Source organism: Rattus norvegicus, chromosome 6 (assembly GCF_021556685.1).
Source record: "Rattus norvegicus strain SHRSP/BbbUtx chromosome 6, alternate assembly SHRSP_T2T, whole genome shotgun sequence".
NCBI lineage: Eukaryota > Metazoa > Chordata > Mammalia > Rodentia > Muridae > Rattus > Rattus norvegicus.
The window spans coordinates 58,231,999-58,248,851 of record NC_141539.1 but is presented as its reverse complement, the minus strand read 5'-3'; the positions used below and the strand labels follow the sequence as shown (position 1 = coordinate 58,248,851).

The 16,853-nt window shown below is 41.0% G+C and overlaps 1 pseudogene; it reads left to right on the top strand.

Annotated features, from left to right (window-relative positions):
- Positions 1–6,366: 6,366 nt before the first annotated feature.
- Positions 6,367–11,074, top strand: Hsp90b1-ps2 (heat shock protein 90 beta family member 1, pseudogene 2; annotated as a pseudogene).
- Positions 11,075–16,853: the final 5,779 nt, after the last annotated feature.

Here is a 16,853-nt window from a genome sequence, read left to right as displayed (position 1 = left end):
GGTTTTACTTTTAGCAAAAGGGTCTCTGGTATAGCCCAGGATGGCTTTAAACTCCTGTCTCTCCTGCCTCTGTCTCTCAAGTTTTAAAATTACAGATAAGTACCACCTTGTCCCAGTCTGTTTACTTTGATTTCATCCATTAAATCATTTTAATAAGGCTCATCTTATTAGGAAATGCAAAATACTTGTTAACTTAAGAAAGGCTGTTTATAGAGTTAATGTTGCTTAAGACACTGTCCACTCTTCTTTGCTAATGTCCTTAGGTAGACCTTGACCTTGGTCACCCTGTAATGAAATGTTATAAACTTTAATTCACATATGATCCCAGATGAAACGTCAAAGGCAAGAACCAACTGCTTTCTGGGTTGCTTGAAATTCCCTCCTGCTTGTGGAAGCTCACAGTTGACAACCTTAGCACAAGTCTTTGCCCTATCTTTTCTCTTCCCCAAGAGATAAAGATAATCAAAACATACCAGCCATTAAAATCAGTAAAGAGAAAGAACTATGCAAGTGTTTAGAATTGATTGCTGCTCACAGACATTTCAAGATGGCTTTTGTAACTCCATTCTCTTTATCACCGAGTTACATGTGACTTTTCTCCTTTCATGAGACATCCATGTCCTTCACTTGGAGACAAAGCATGAACATTGCTGTGAAATAGAGAAAAAAATATGTCTCCTGCCTGGCAGGTGATGTGTTTGCAGGAAAGGGGAACGGAGTTTCACGTTCTAAGTAAATAAAGGCTAAGGAGGTGAAGCTGCTGCTGCTGCTGCTGCTGCTGCTGCTGCTGCTGCTGCTGCTGCTGCTGCTGCTGAGTTATGATGTAATGTAGTACACAAGAAGACTTTACAATATCCATTTTTACCCGCTGGGCACTTGTGCTCCATTATCAGATCAAAGCAAAAGTATCGTTTACTTTAGTGACATCTACAGGCACTTCAGTAGAAAAACAGCCTCCACTCTACTGGGTAACAGAAGCTCCTTGTATGCAAGAACCATGCTTAGTGGATTGCTGTGAAACAATTTGAGTCTTGGGATGCATAGTTGGTTTCCAAAATGAATCCTCTTCCAAGTGTTTAGCTTTATCAAACACCACATCCTGGTCATATTTATCTAATAAAAACAGTATGTTGCCATTTAGGTTTGATTCTGAACTAAAACTGCATATATGTCACTAATTGGCTTGCCTTATTTTGCTCATACAAATTCTGCCTTTTATGAGACTTGAATGGATAAAATATGACTGTTGAAGACTCTCTCTCTCTCTCTCTCTCTCCCTCTCCCTCTTCTTCTCCCTCTCCCTCTCCCCCATCTCTCCTCTCTCTCTCTCTCTCTCTCTCTCTCTCTCTCTCTCTCTCTCTCTCTCTCCCTCTCCCTCTTCTTCTCCCTCTCCCTCTCCCTCTCCCCCATCTCTCCCCCCTCTCTCTCTCTCTCCCTCTCCTTCTTCTTCTCCCTCTCCCTCTCCCCCATCTCTCCTCTCTCTCTCTCTCTCTCTCTCTCTCTCTCTCTCTCTCTCTCTCACACACACACACACACACACACACACACACACACACACGGTCCTCTCATACCTCCCAAGACATAGAAAACTCTGGACCTACTCCAACATACTACCAATCAGCAGTGTGATAAATTTCTCAAAACAGCCTCCATTAGCAGAACCACATGCTAATGACCAATGGAATGACTGGCCTTAAAACAACTTCACCAAACACAAGCTGTCAGGTATCTCATCTGAGGGACATCAGCACAAGTAAAACTGTGGGGGAGGTTGATATTGTTTTCTTCCTATGAGTTGCAAACCCTTTCAGTCTTTTTTTCTAACTCCTCCATTGGGGACTCCATGCTCAGTCCAATGGTTGTCTGGGAGCAACCGCCTCTGTATTTGTCAGCCTCTGGCAGAGCCTCTCAGGAGAGAGCCACATCAGTGCCAGCAAGCACTCCTTGGTATCCACCATAGTATGTGGGTTTTGTGTCTGTATATGGGATGGATGATCCCTAGGTGGGGCAGTCTCTGGATGGCCTTTCCAGAGTTCCCAGGGAGTACACATGACAACCAAGAGTACACATGACTCCAGCTGCATCTGTAGCAGAGGATCGGGCATCAGTGGAAGGAGAGGCCCTTGGTCCTGTGAAGGCTCAATGCCAGGGAAATGTGGTAGGAGTGGGTGGGTGAAAGGGGGAGCACCCTCATAGAAGCAGAGGGAGGGAGGATGGGATAGGGGGTTCTGAAGGGGAAGCCAGGAAAGAGGATAACACTTGAAATGTAAATAAAGAAAATATCAAAAAGAAAAACCTGTGAATAAGGGATGGTACTGTGATAGCAGGAAGGGACACAGGATGGAGCGATTCAGTCAGAGTACAACTCCAGCACTAGAGAGCTGTGTTTGAGATGGGAACCGACAGAGTAGTCATGCTCAGAAAACCCACAAGGGTGCTCGCTTAGAGACTAGATCAGCTCGAGGAACCTACCAGGACCAAAAGCCCCACAGAGAAAGGTAGAACCCACAGACAGCACCACTAAGCAAGACAAATCTCCCTGCCTTCTATGTCTTACCACTTCTGTGGATTTACTCACCCATGGAAGACGCAGTCACGAAGGACAGTAGGAAAACAGTAAAGCAAGAAGGCAGACCTGGGGGCACAGCCCTAAAAGAAAAGGGAGATCACTGTCAGTTCATGCTACACATTTAATACCTGAAGAATGAAAGTGACCAGAAATCATCACCAGGTGTGAGGAAGGAACATATAGGGTGTGTTAACCCTAAAATGAGGAAAATAAGCTATTTCCCACCTTTACCCTGTGGAACCCAGCCATGCAAGCCGGCTATATCTACACACTTTTTAGGGGAGCATCTCAGCTAGTATAAGGGAAATACTCAATGGGGAAAAAAAGGATACTTGCCCATGTTAACATTTTCAGAAAAATATCCCAATGGTATATGTACATGGAAAATGTACATGGAAATGGCACCTTTAATTTATATATTCAAATTTTTCCTTATGCAGCAGAGTAGGAGAGCAAACTTTAGGGGCTTCTGCTGCAGGATTTTTACTTGTCTCCTTCAAACATTCTTTTGAAGTTCCAACTGTCCCTGTCCCACTAAGAAGGTTTCTAAGATTTGATCTCAATAAAGAATGGCATCAATGCCGGTAGCCGTAAGTTCCCATGGGCAGCCCTCTTATCTGGGCGTTCCTCAGAGATTGCCTTGCAGGCTGACTTACTCTGACCAGAATGGGTTATAGATGCTTAGTTTTATAATGGCCGGTCACATCAACTGCCTACAAAATAAGAGTTCTACCCATCACTAAGTGAACAACGAATCATAAGAGCCTGGTAACAATAAACCCAGCAGTCTCTCCAGATCACATTGAGGGTCTAAGGACAGGTTCCTTGACTTGTTTCCCATCTCAAATAGAGTGAAATATGCTGTGGGGTAAGAGGACATGGCTATTGGAAGGTGATTTCAAGAATTCACTTACTGATATCAAGTACCAGGATGTGTCACAAATACCCACTTCCTGTTCCTTGCCACACAGAATGTTTGTCCACACCACTGAAGCAGCCAGCAGGTTCATTTCTAACTTTACCATGTCCATTTCCTTCTACTGGGATTCAGGCAGCCATTCGTATTTAGGGGCAGGATGCATGAGGTAGCCAGAAATTCTGAATGTGTTTCTGGTTCTTCCTCTCTTCCATTTCTCTAAGCAGATAATCAGCCCACCATTCTCTTCCATAGGGTAGGGTGGCCAAGACTAATTAAAGTTTGGCTCCAGCATGACTGGAAAATCAAGGGTTAATGCCATGAATAAGCACATCTGTCTGTCCCCACCCCATTTCCTCTTCTCAATCTCCCACATCATTTTTCTGCAGGCTCATCCCAAGGGCCTTCAAAAAGAGCTTTCCTTGGGAAAAATAAAAACAGCTAAAACCATCAAAGCAACGACCTTCACATGTGCCACTTTCTAAGCAGCTAATGTATTCTGCACAACATGAAACTCATGGGGAAGAAAAACATGGCATCTTAGGAAATGAATCATTGAAAGAAAAAGAGGAATGAATAAATCGAAAAAAATATTTTTTAAATGGGAGACAGAGACTCCTGCAAATGGGAAAAGGAGTAGGAGACAATAATGTTTTTAAAAAGTTAAAACTCTACCATGAAAATGCAGATTTTAAAGAAATGACAAATTAATTTGCTGTTATGAAAGGTACAGCTGGAGTTGCTAAGGTGGAAACAACACACTCCCTAAATACTGCTCAGTCCATCGTAAAGAGCTAAAACTCAGTACACTAAAACTCAGTCCCATCTCTTTCTAAAAAAACACATTTCTTCTTCATCCCCTCATCATATTCAAACCACTGGCATTCGCCAAGCATCCCAGAACCAGCATCTGCATTCAGACAGAAGACTAGGGGTTGTGAGAACCTGTGTTGACAGCTCGTGCCTGGCATCAGTCCTGATGAGTATCTCCATATAAGATGGGTTGGCTGCCAGTAATAAAGACATTTTCACCTCTGAGGAATCAAAATCACTAGTGATTAATACCTTATCCTTACCACAACTTCCAGAAAGTGACAGCTGCGTGGCTAAATAGGTAAAAAATGTAAATCCTTAGGGGACTGGTAAGGTGGCTCAGTGGGTAAAGATGCTCACTGCCAGGCCTGGTGACCTAGGTCCACTTCCCAGAACTCCACGGTGGAGGAGAGAGCGTCTCATCTTTTTTTTAAATCAGGAAGCATATTAAACAGAGAGATGTGGCATGTTCTAAGAAACATTTATGTTGGAGTTAAAGGCAAAATTAAACAAAATCTAAAATCATTTTTAAATTATCCCTCTTAAGATATCAGGCACAAGCTCATGTTTATATGAAAGAAAAAAAACAATATAAGCCGAGAGTACATATAATATCAATACTATTTGCTGCACCACATAAGGCAGTTCATGACCATACTATATCCAACTATAAATATTAAGGTTTGACCTATGAAATGAATTTCCTGAAACCAGAATTTTAAGATTCCTTAATTATAGCATCAGATAGCAAAAATATCATGAAGTCACAAATGAAAACTGGTTTGTGAATTGTATTCCCACCTAAGTGATAAACACCTATAATGGACTAGGCACTTTTATTTTTTTCACACAGGAAACTAAAGATCTCCATATTCATGAAAATAATTTATTTAGAAGAGAGATTTTAGAGGAGGAAAATCGCATCATGGTTTTTTTTTTTTTATAATTAATTGATTCACTCTACATCCCAACTCCAGCTTTTTCTCCCTTCTCTCCTCCCATTCCCTCCCCCTATCTCCCATTTCCTGTCTCCTCCCATGGATATCAACCCCCTTGGCCTATCAAGTTGCAGTAGGTCTGGGAAGATCTCCTACTGAGGCTAGAAAGGCAGCCCAGTTAGGTGAAAGGGATCCAGAGGCACTTAATGGAGTCAGAGACAACCCCCTGCTCCTGCTGTTAGGGGTTCCACATGAAGACTAATGGAGCTGCATATCTGTTACATAGGTACAGAGGGCCTAGTTCCATCCCATGCATGTTCTCTGGTGTGTAGTTCAGTTTCTGTGAGATTGTTTTAAGGCCACAGATTTAATAATGCACACCAAATGCCTTGACTTGCAATGTAGTCAACTGTAGTCGATAACCACAGGATAATGAAATTTCCTCCTAGTTCCATCAAAAGAAACCCCAGAATATATTAGAAAATCACTGGGATGCTTTTACAAGCAAAGAATGGGAAGTGTGGCTCTGGCTCGGCCTGGTGAAGTCCGTTTGCTTCATTTCCCAGTGAAAGATGATTTACAACCTACGCATAAAATGTGGCTGTTGCCACAAAAGTAAATGGGTAGAAGAAACTACTCAGTCTTAAAATGTTTCCACTCATGAGGACTTTAAAATGTGCATATACTATATATGGATAATTTATGCTTTTGGAAAGGAAAGAAAGGACAAAGACAATAAGGATTTAATTAGTCTGTGGGTTGCATAATATCTAGCAACTAAAACCTCTTGCAAAAAGATGACTTCCTAATGGCATCCTTACATAACACATGGAGAAGGAAGAGGAAAGACAGAGAGTCACTAACCACGTCCTGTACACAGATAGACAAGAACCTTCCTGGTTTATTTCTTATCACATAGAACTTCTAAGATTCCAAGTGGTCAGCTTAAGGCGCTTCATATTATACTTCAAGCCTCAGGCCCTCTTATATTCCTTTAAAAATCTTGAAGATTAATTTAAAAGTCTCCCTGGTGCCTAAACATATTAAGAAGTGGAAAGGTGAACTAAGCTTCCTAGTGGACAGAAGAAATTGCTCTCACAACCTAAAGATGCATGAAGAAGTAACGAGACATGAAGGTGTGCGTGGTAGTGGCACCATCACACTGCACGGTGCTGGGCTCGCTCTCTCAGCGAATTATAAGTGAAATGTGCTCTGAAGAAACACACTTGGAATCAGAATCTATGAAATCGAGAACCATAACTTCAAAGCCAGGAACCATATCATACAAGGAAATGAAGACACCAGCAGGTATTATCAAAAAGCAGCACATTTCATCTACAAAGCCTGCAGATATTGCAGTCATCTGACACCAAAAATACAGGAAGCGTGGCTTACAAGTTTATAGAAATAGCATCTCAATGGGGAAAAACAACCATGTGGTTCATGTGGTTATGACAATGAAATAAGGAGCTTCTAAAAGAAAAAAAATGGATATGAGTGTATGTGTGTGTGTGTGTGTGTGTGTGTGTGTGTGTAAAAACTCACATTATAGTTTAAGCAGTTAATTAGAATAAAAGGAATAAGAGAATTGCCCAGAATATAGCTTAATAAAGATAATATAAAAATCAAAGAAAATAAGGGATTAAAATAAAAATGCCTAATACATATTGTTTCTGTGCTACCAAAATTCTGAGAAGCCTATAGAAGATGGCATTTGCCAAGACAGATGAAATTTGGGGAGAATTGCCTGAGAGTTCTAAATTAAGCAATGAATTCTGAACTGCATACGTAATGGATAGAAAACCAAGAAAGGTTAAAAAAATAACTTAAGTAAGGCCCAAAATGGAATAATATTTAGCAATGAAAAGCAAGCAAGTCACAGAATGGATAATTAGCACCAAAAAATTAAGCTAAGTGTATCTCCAGGTTTCAGCACAAAACAAACAAGGTAAAACTAAACAATAATAATGACAAAATAATTAGGTCAAGTGAAGAAAGCCAGAGGCATAAAACTGTGTGTAATTCAGCTGACTTGTACATCCTATTTGTTCCTACACCATGCACAATATCTAGGTAATGAATGCTGGCTCAAGGCCCACTGACAAATGATCACGTAAAAAATATGTGGTACATGTGCTCTTGGAAATACATTGAGACATAGAACAAATGAAGTCATGTGTGTAGGAAAACAGACTGAACTGGAAATCACTATTTAGTGAAATAAACCAGACACAAATGGCAACTTTTCATGTTTTCATATTTTCTGTCATACGACATATACATATACACACACATAAATATGTATATATATGATATCACATGGTAAACATTAAAGGCAAATTTATAAAACAACAGCACTGCTCAGTGGTCCAGTGCTTGCCTAGGGTTGGACCCTGGAGCAAAGAGCTATGAATGGGCATGAGTCAACTTTTCAAAGTGACAGAAATGTTCAAAAACTCAAATGTGGTAGTGGATATATATCTCTGACTTTGCTGAGATCACTGAATTAGGAGCTTTGAAACAGTAGGTTAATTTTCAAAAGAGAGACCAGGAGATGCATATATACAGAAAAAGGTTAGCTAAATCAAAATCACTATGAGTCAAAGGTTTGAATCATCAAGTAAATTCAAGATGTTTGAGTTAGTATAGAAAATTCACATGTATCAACAATAAATTAATAACTATAAAATAACAATCAATAAATGCATTGCCATAATGGTAGATCTTCAGAGTATTTGGCATAATAAACTCATCAAACAAGCCAGATGGTGGTGGCATATGCCTTTAATCCCAGTGCTTGGGGGACAGAGGCAGGGGAAGTCTCTGGGTTTGAGGCCAGGTCTGGTCTACAGAATGAGTTACAGGCAGCCAGAGCTACACAGAAAAACCCTATCCTGAAAAAACCAAAACAAGAAAAAAAATCCTCAATATATAAGTAAAGCATTAAAAGATTTAAATGACATAACTATGTGTTTTAATCTAATAGATGAAATCCATTGTAACTAATTGATTTTAATACATAAGTGAAAAATAAAAGTTGCTGCAAATCAAACTTCAAAATGCTTCAAAGAATGAGCATTATACAGTTCACATTGACATCAGTAAATATGCAGAAATCATTAGGAAATTTCCATGGATTTGGAAATTTAAAATAGAGATAAAAATCATACTGGAGGCCGAAAATATTTAAAACTTTAATTCAAAGAAATTTTAAAGAATAAATCAATAAATATAAGAACAGAAATGACTTAGCCAGAGATGCAACACAAGTCAATGTCCAAGCACTGGTATTTTCAAAATATATTATAAGATTGGTGAAGAGAACAAGGTAAAATTCATGAACACTTGAAATGGATACAATAAAAAAAGTAAAATTAATTCAAGGAGCAATACAAACACTAACATTATGGTTAAAAGTGGTACTTAGTAGCAAAATATGGAAATACTAGTAGTCTTTAAAAAAAGAGTAAGAACAAAGCAGACGTCTGACATGCACATGGAGCTAGCAAAGGCTTGGCGCCCGTGAGGTGCCATACAGGCTCTAGGTCACTTGAATGTACCCAATGCATGTGGACCACGCAGTGTTCATCCTTGCGCTTTCACAGGGATGCAGCCAGCAGCCATGTTCTGGAAAAGCTGTTAACTGCATTAACCTCTTGGACTTTTGTCTGTGCAAAGTAAACCTCACTGATTGCAGGATTAGCAGTGCTGCAGGTCTGATGGCATGGCGGCTTGTACCCTGTGAAAACTGACTGGCTTCGTTCTCTGAAACAACTTCCTCCTCAAGAGAACAGAGAGGGGAATCTCTCTCTCTCTCTCTCTCTCTCTCTCTCTCTCTCTCTCTCTCCCCCTCTCTCCCTCTCTCTCTCTCTCCTCTCTCTCTCTCTCTCTCTCTCTCTCTCTGTGTATGTGTGTGTGTGTGTGTGTGTGTGTGTGTGTGTGTGTGTGTGTGTGTGTGTGTGTTCAGTACTGGTTCCTTATGAAAAGGCTTCATTAAACAATGAAGTTCTATATCTAGTACTTAGGAGTCTATTAAAGAAATCACATATAAGCACGCCTGGTAAATTTTAGAATAGTTAAATGATTTGGTTATTCTGATCTTTTCTTCTCTTTGCCTACATACCCTAGTCTCTCTAGCCCCAGAAATATAAAATTCCTGAATAAAAGAGAAGAAAGGGAACAAGAATGAGGAAGATAGATTTAATGTACTGAAGAAAAATAATCCAATAGAGTATTCTATTCATTCTTCATTTTTACTTAACTCTCTAGGGAATTAGACATCACTGATTTCAAATGCTTCTGATGCTTTAGACAAGATAAGGCACAGCTCACTAGTTGATGAAAATGCACTTGCTGGAATGGAGGAGTTGACAGTCAAGATTAAGTGTGTGTGATAAACAGAAAAACTTGCTACATGTCACAGACACGGGTGTAGGAATGACTAGAGACGAGTTGGTTGAAAACCTTGGCACCATAGCCAAATCTGGAATGAGCAAGTTTTTAAACAAAATGACAGAAACACAAGAAGAGGTCATCCAACTTCTGAACTGACCAGCCAGTTTGGTGTCAGTTTTTATTCTGTCTTCCTTGTAGCAGATAAGATCATTGTCACATCAAAACACAATAATGATACATCTGGGAATCAGACTCCAATGAATTCTCTGTAATTGCTGATCCAAGAGGAAACACACTAGGTCACAGAACAACAATTACTCTTGTCTTAGAAGAAGAAGCATCTGATTACCTTGATTGGATACAATTAAAAATCTCGTCAGAAAGTATTCACAGTTCATCACCGTTCCCATCTGTGTGTGGAGTAGCAACTAAGGCTGTTGAGGAGATCTTGGAAGAAGATGAAGAAGCAAAAGAAGAGAAAGAAAAACCTGATGATGAAGCTGCAGTAGAGGAGGAGGAAGAAAAGAAACCAAAAACTAAGAAAGTTGAAAAAACTATGTGGGATTGGGAATTTATGAATATCAAAACAATATGGCGGAGACCATCCAAAGAAGTAGAAGAAGACAAATACAAAGCTTTCTACAAATCACCTTCAAAGGAAAGTGATGACCCATTTCTTATATCCACTTTACTGCAGAAGGGGAAGTCACCTTCAAGTCAATTTTATTTGTACCCACATCTGTGCCTCGAGGTCTGTTTGATGAATATGGATCTATGAAGAGTGATTATATTGATCTGTACATGCGCCAAGTGTTAATCACAGATGACTTTCATGAGATGATGCCCAAGTACCTGAATTTTGTCAAAGGTGTTGTGGATTCAGATGCTCTGCCCTCAAGGTTTCTCATGAGACTCTTCGGCAACATAAATTGCTCAAGGTGACTAGAAAGAAACTGGTCTGCAAAACTCTGAACATGATCAAGAAGATCGTTGATGAGAAGTAAAACAACACTACCAGGAAAGAATTTGGCACCAATATCAAACTTGGTGTGACTGAAGATCACTTGTAGAAAAAGAAATCACAGATCACCATTCAACTGACATTACTAGTTTAGACCAGTATGTGGAAAGAATGAAGGTAAAACAGGACAAAATCTACTTTATGGATGGGTCAAGCAGAAAAGAGACTGAATCTTCTGTTTGTTGAGAGGCTTCTGAAGAAGGGCTATGAAGTTATTTACCTCACAGAGTCTGGATGAAAACTGCATTCAGGCTCTTCCCAAGTCTGCTGGGAAGCGATTCCAGAATGTTGCCAAAGAAGGAGTGAAGTTTGATAAGAATACTGTAGTTTTGTTTGAAACATTAACACTTTGGTCAGGATATCTTCTACCAGACACCAAGGCATATGGAGATAGAATAGAAAGAATGTCTCACCTCGTTTAAACATCGACCCTGGGGCTGGAGAGATGGCTCAGCCGTTAAAGGCTAGGCTCACAACCAAAAATAAACATCGACCCTGAAGCTCAGGTAGAGGAAGAACCAGAAGAAGCACCTGAAGACAATGCAGAAGACACCACAGAAGACTGACAGCATGATGAAGAAGAAGAGACAGACGCAGTCACAGAAGAAGAAAAAGAAGAAGAAGAAGGAGAAGGAGGAGAAGGAGAGGGAGAGGGAAGACGGTGGAAAAGAGGGGAGAGGGGAGAAAGGGGAGTGGAAGAGGAGGAGGAGGAAGAGGAGGAGGAGGAAAAGGAGGAGGAATCTACAGAGAAGGATGAATTGTGAATTGTACTCTCACTATGAATCCTGAGGGAGAGGGAATGTGAAATTTTAAAGTTATTTCTTGGGGCTGGGGATTTAGCTCAGTGGTAGAGTGCTTACCTAGGAAGCGCAAGGCCCTGGGTTCGGTCCCCAGCTCCGGAAAAAAAGAACCAAAAAAAAAAGTTATTTCTTTAGAGAGACTTGTTTTGGATGCTCCCCCAAACCTCATTCTCCCCTGCACTATAAAATATTGGGATTATGGGTCACAGGAAGAAGTGGGATTTTTTTAGTTGAGATTTTTTTAAACATGGCTCCTAAATGTAAATTTGTACTATGTAACTGACTACTGGTGTAAAATCTTGTCATGTGTAAAAATTAAAAAAAAATCCAAATTAAAAAGAAAAAGAAATCACAGATTGAAGGGAATGGATCACGTCTTGTTTGGCACAATACAACATGCTGAACACCCATGACACACAAGGCACAGTGGTGGGAGCTAGATAGGGAGATGAAAGCCTGGTGTGTTCCTCCACCAGTCAACTGGGGAGGTATTTCATGTACGTGAAAGTGGGGAGCTAAAGAGGTGGATCAGTGGTTAGAGCCTTTGCCAGGTAAGCACGAGGACCAGAAGACCCCCAGAACCCACAGACATGCCAGGCAGTAATGGCTGCCTGTGTGTAATTACAGCACTCAGTGAGCAGCAAAGGAAACTGTGGAGAAAGCTGGTGAACCAGACTGACTTTCACTCATGATGTCTGAAAGCAACTGAGAGACTGTGTCTCAGTTAAAGTGGGGAACAATTGAAGATTCCTGATGGCAACTTTCAGCTTCCTCACTGATATGCACACATGCACATATGTACCCCACACACGAGTACCCGTGCATATGTTAAGATGAATATTTATACACATGCATACCATATATGCAGTAAAGAAGGGAGACTATGAGTGTTACATGTATAGAACGACACAAAAATGAATTTCCCTCTAATATTATAAATCTACCCTTGATTCCTGATAGAAAAAAATGAACCACAGTAAGAAGAGGATTGAACTACACTTCCAATAGTGAATTAATCAGCTGCAGCGTTGCACAGTGAACCCTGGGCTTCCCGCTGACAGGGCAAGCACTCTTCCACTAAGCTACATCCTCAGCTCTCATGATGCTTTGTACTCTGTAAGGGCTCTATAAGCTCCTCAGGCTGACCTTGGACTTTAAAAACAGTTCAACATTTCTTGATCTCATGCATGCTACCACATGTAGAGGTCAGAGGACAGCTGTCTGGAGTTAGCTCTTCCCTCACACTGTGTGTGTTTGAGGAACTGAGTCTTCAAGCCTGGCAGCTTATGCCTTTACCCTCCTTAGCCCTGAACATCAGTCTTCCTGCCTTGGCCTCATGAGAAACTGGAATTTAAGATTTGTTCTTCCAAATCTGTCAGAATAATAATAATAATAATAATAATAATAATAATAATAATAATAATAATAAATAGGCTGAAGAGACAGCTCGGGGTTAAAAGCACTTCCTGCTTTTGCAGAAGACTGGAATTCACGTGGTAGTTCACTATTTATAGCTGTAGTTTCAGGGAATCCGCCACCCATGTCTGCCCTCTGGGAGCACCGAGCCCTCACATGAGGCAAAGTCATATAGAGAGGTGAAACAAATAAATGATTTTTTTGAGCAACAAAAGCATAACATTAAGTGTAAAAAATATATAGCTATGTTCATTTTTAAAGAAAAACAATCACACATGACTTTCTCAAACAGCAAAATACTTTTTGATCAACAAATTTTAAGTCCAGCAACACATCCTGACTTTAGTAACCTGGCTAGAAGTTCACAGTCCAAGCTTGTGACCAAGAGCCGAGATGCTCTCTAGATAAAACAACAGATGTGGGCCAGGGACTTGACACTAGAATTTATTTTTCATTTTTTATTGGACCTTTTTATTTACATTTCAAATGTTATTCCCTTTCCTGGTTTCCCAGACATAAGCCCCCTACTCCATCCCCCTCCCCATCTATAAGGGTGTTACCCTCCCCATCTACCTCCCTTTCCTGCCCTCCCTGACATTCCCCTACACTGGGGGTCCAACCTTGGCAGGACCTAGAGCTTCTCCTTCCATTGGTGCCCAACAAGACCATCCTCTGCTACATATGCAGTTGGAGTCCAGGGTCAGTCCATGTATATTCTTTGGGTAGTGGTTTAGTCCCTGCAAGCTCTGGTTGTTTGGCATTGTTGTTCTTATGGGGTTACAAGTCCCTTCAGTTCCTTCAATCCTTCCTCTAATTCCTCTAATGGGGGTCCCGTTCTCAGTTCAGTGGTTTGCTGCTAGCATTCGCCTCTGTATTTGACATGCTCTGGCTGTGTCTCTCAGGAGACATCTATATCCAGTTCCTGTCAGCATTCACTTCTTAGCTTCATCAATCTTATCTAAGGCCAGGAACTTGACACTAGAATTTCAACAACTTGGTTATAATAGATCTAAAGAAAGTTAGTGACACTGTGAGACTTGCTCTGTAGCGGGTTCTACCCTGGGCTCTTTATGATGCCACTTTCTTTCTATCTGACAGTGTAAATTTGGGATTGGTAAACATATGTAAATTCTGCTTATTGGACACGGCCAAGTCTTGAGGCTCCATCCTTTAAGCTAGAATTAAAGGCATCAGGTATCACAGTCCTCAGTTAATAACTTCTGTCTCTCAAGCTCTCTGAGTGGTAGGAACGGAGTTAGGATCCTGTGGGTACTGCTTATGTCTTCTATTCCTCTCTTCTCACGTGAACTTAGCTAAAGCTAAAATATAATTTCAAATAAACTGGGCATTGTGAGCAAGAGGCCTTTAGAAATCACAAAGACAGGGCTTTTATCCCCATACTTATATTAAAACACCTTCTAGAAAAACAGCTTGAGAACGTTAATTAAAGTTTACACGAGCACATTTCCTTTCACAAAGCATTTTTAAAGAGTAAACGCTGTTTTGTTTTGTTTTGTTTTGTTTTGTTTTTGCCTCCTCTAGGTCAGCCTAAGTAAAAGACTGTATGAAAATTTGTACCAAATATATTCAATGGGTTGTTTACAGCAGGGAACAATGTAAACTCCCAATGAGAGACCAGTGGTTATTTAGCCTAACAGTACAAAAGAGTCTGCAAGTCAACAGTAGGGCTCTCTGTTAAGGAGACACCCTGGCCACCACAGAATGTTCAGTAGTCCCTCTAGTTTCTACAAAGTAGATGCTAGAGGCAAAAAGCATTTTCATATTCCTAAATGTCGACATGGTTGAGAATCACTCTTACCAAATATTGTCACAGAAAACTCTCCACAGTGAGTGTGAAGGTGAAACCAGAAGTTGCAATGCAATAAGAAAAGCATAGTTGCTTCCCCCTCCCTTTCCTCCCCTTCTCTCTCCTTCTCTTCCCTCCTCTCCCCTTCCCTCCACCACATTCTTTACACTTTTTATTAAAGAGGACTGGAAATATACTAATTAAAAAATGCTAATGAAAATCCTAATAAAATTCTTTTTGGACTTTTTTGTCTTCTCACTTTTATTATTAGAATCGCAGTGAGTAGTGCCCTGCACAGCACCCACCAAGGACTTCAGTTTCACAGATCAAGTGGGCCTGAGCCAACTCAGACTCATCTGCCAGGGACTGCAGTTTAACCAACAGTCCTGCGATGCAGGAATCAGGACCGGTGCAGACACAGAGAATGTTCTCCTCGTGAGACAGATCCTCTTCCCGAAGTCACACCATCAGCCTAGAGGCTCGTTACTGTTAGAAAATGGAAGTTTCCAAGTAGAAATGCCCCCGCCCTAGTCAATTCAAACCAAATAAACAGAAAACCAACTTGGCCAATCTACTCAGCAGGGTGTTGATTTGCAAAGCATGGGGAAAGGAAGTTCAGAATAATGAGAAGTGAAGGACTTGGGTGTGAGGATACCGTTCCATCTTCTGGTTCTGCTGCTATGTCACTGTACATGCATGTACATGTGCATGTCTGGGAGCGAGGGTGGGGGTAGGGTGCACAAGCTCACATTCACATTATTTCCAGAAAAGTCTTTCATTAATAAATACATCTGAAGAAACAAACCATAGATATAAGGTGCTAATCCTGACTGGCAGGAGAAGCTTGGATCACGCAGAGAGATCACCTTTTCTGGGCCATTTCCAAGCTCATGTCATAGGTTATAGACCAGATGGAGGGATGACACTTGAAACAATGGACAAGACGGCACTGCCAGCCAGGCCTCCGGTTATCCAGCCTGACTCACATGCTGACTTGGAACTCACATCACTGTAAATAGTCCTTCAACTTGATCACTAGAATAAACCATTGTATCCAGGGATTCTAAATAAGAATCTCCAACAATGTTTCAAGCACACCCCTTCCCACTGAGACCAAATAATGCAGTCTTCTGCTACATATGCAGGAGTGGACCACAGACCAGCCAGTGCATGCTCTTTGGTTGGTACCTTAGTTCCCGGGAGGTCTGAGGGGTATGGGTTGGTTGACACTATTGTACTTCCAATGGGGCTGCCATCCCCTTTAGCTCCTTTAGTCCTCTTAACTTTTCCATAGGTGTCTCCAGGTTCATTCCAATGGTTGGCTATAAGTATCTGCATCTGTCTCAGTCAGGTGCTGGTACAGCCTTTCAGTGGACACCCATGCCAAGCTTCTGTCTGCAAACACATCTTGGTATCAACAATAGTGTAAGGGTTCAGTGTCTGTGCAGGGGATGGATGCCATCTTGGGGCATTCTCTGGATGGCCTTTCCTTCCATTTCTGCCTATTTTTTTGTCCCTGTGTTTCCTTTAGACAGGAACAATTCTGGGTCAAAAATTTTGAAATGGGTGGGTGACCCCATCCTTCAACTGAGGGCCATGTCTAACTACTGGATTGGGCATTTCCGTTAATGTCATCCACATTGGGTCCTGTGATTCTCACACCCCTAGTGTTTGGGACTTTCTAGTGGTCCCTGCCTGTACCCCTCTCCACAATGCTGCATATTTCTATAAATTCTCCTGGCCTTCTGAACTTCTTTCCTGTCTTTCCCCGTACCTGGTCCTGCCCCCTTTTATCCCTACTCCTCCCCTCTCCCACCAAGGTTCCTTCCTCCCCCTGCCTCCCATGATTTTGTTCCTCATTCTAAGTGGTATTGAAGCATCCACTTTGGCCTTCCTTCTTGTAAGTTGTATCATAGATATTCCAAATTTTTTGGTTAATATCCACTTATCAGTGAGTACATATATGTATATACTTTTGGGTCTGGGTTACTTCACTCAGGATGATATTTTCTAGTTCCATACATTTGCCTACAAGATTCATGATGTCTTCTTCTAACAGATGAGTAGTATACTGCACTGTGTAGATGTACCACACTTTCTGTATTTATTCCTCTGTTGAAGGACGTCTGGCTTGTTTCCAGTTTCTGACTATTATAAATAAGAATGCTATGAACATAG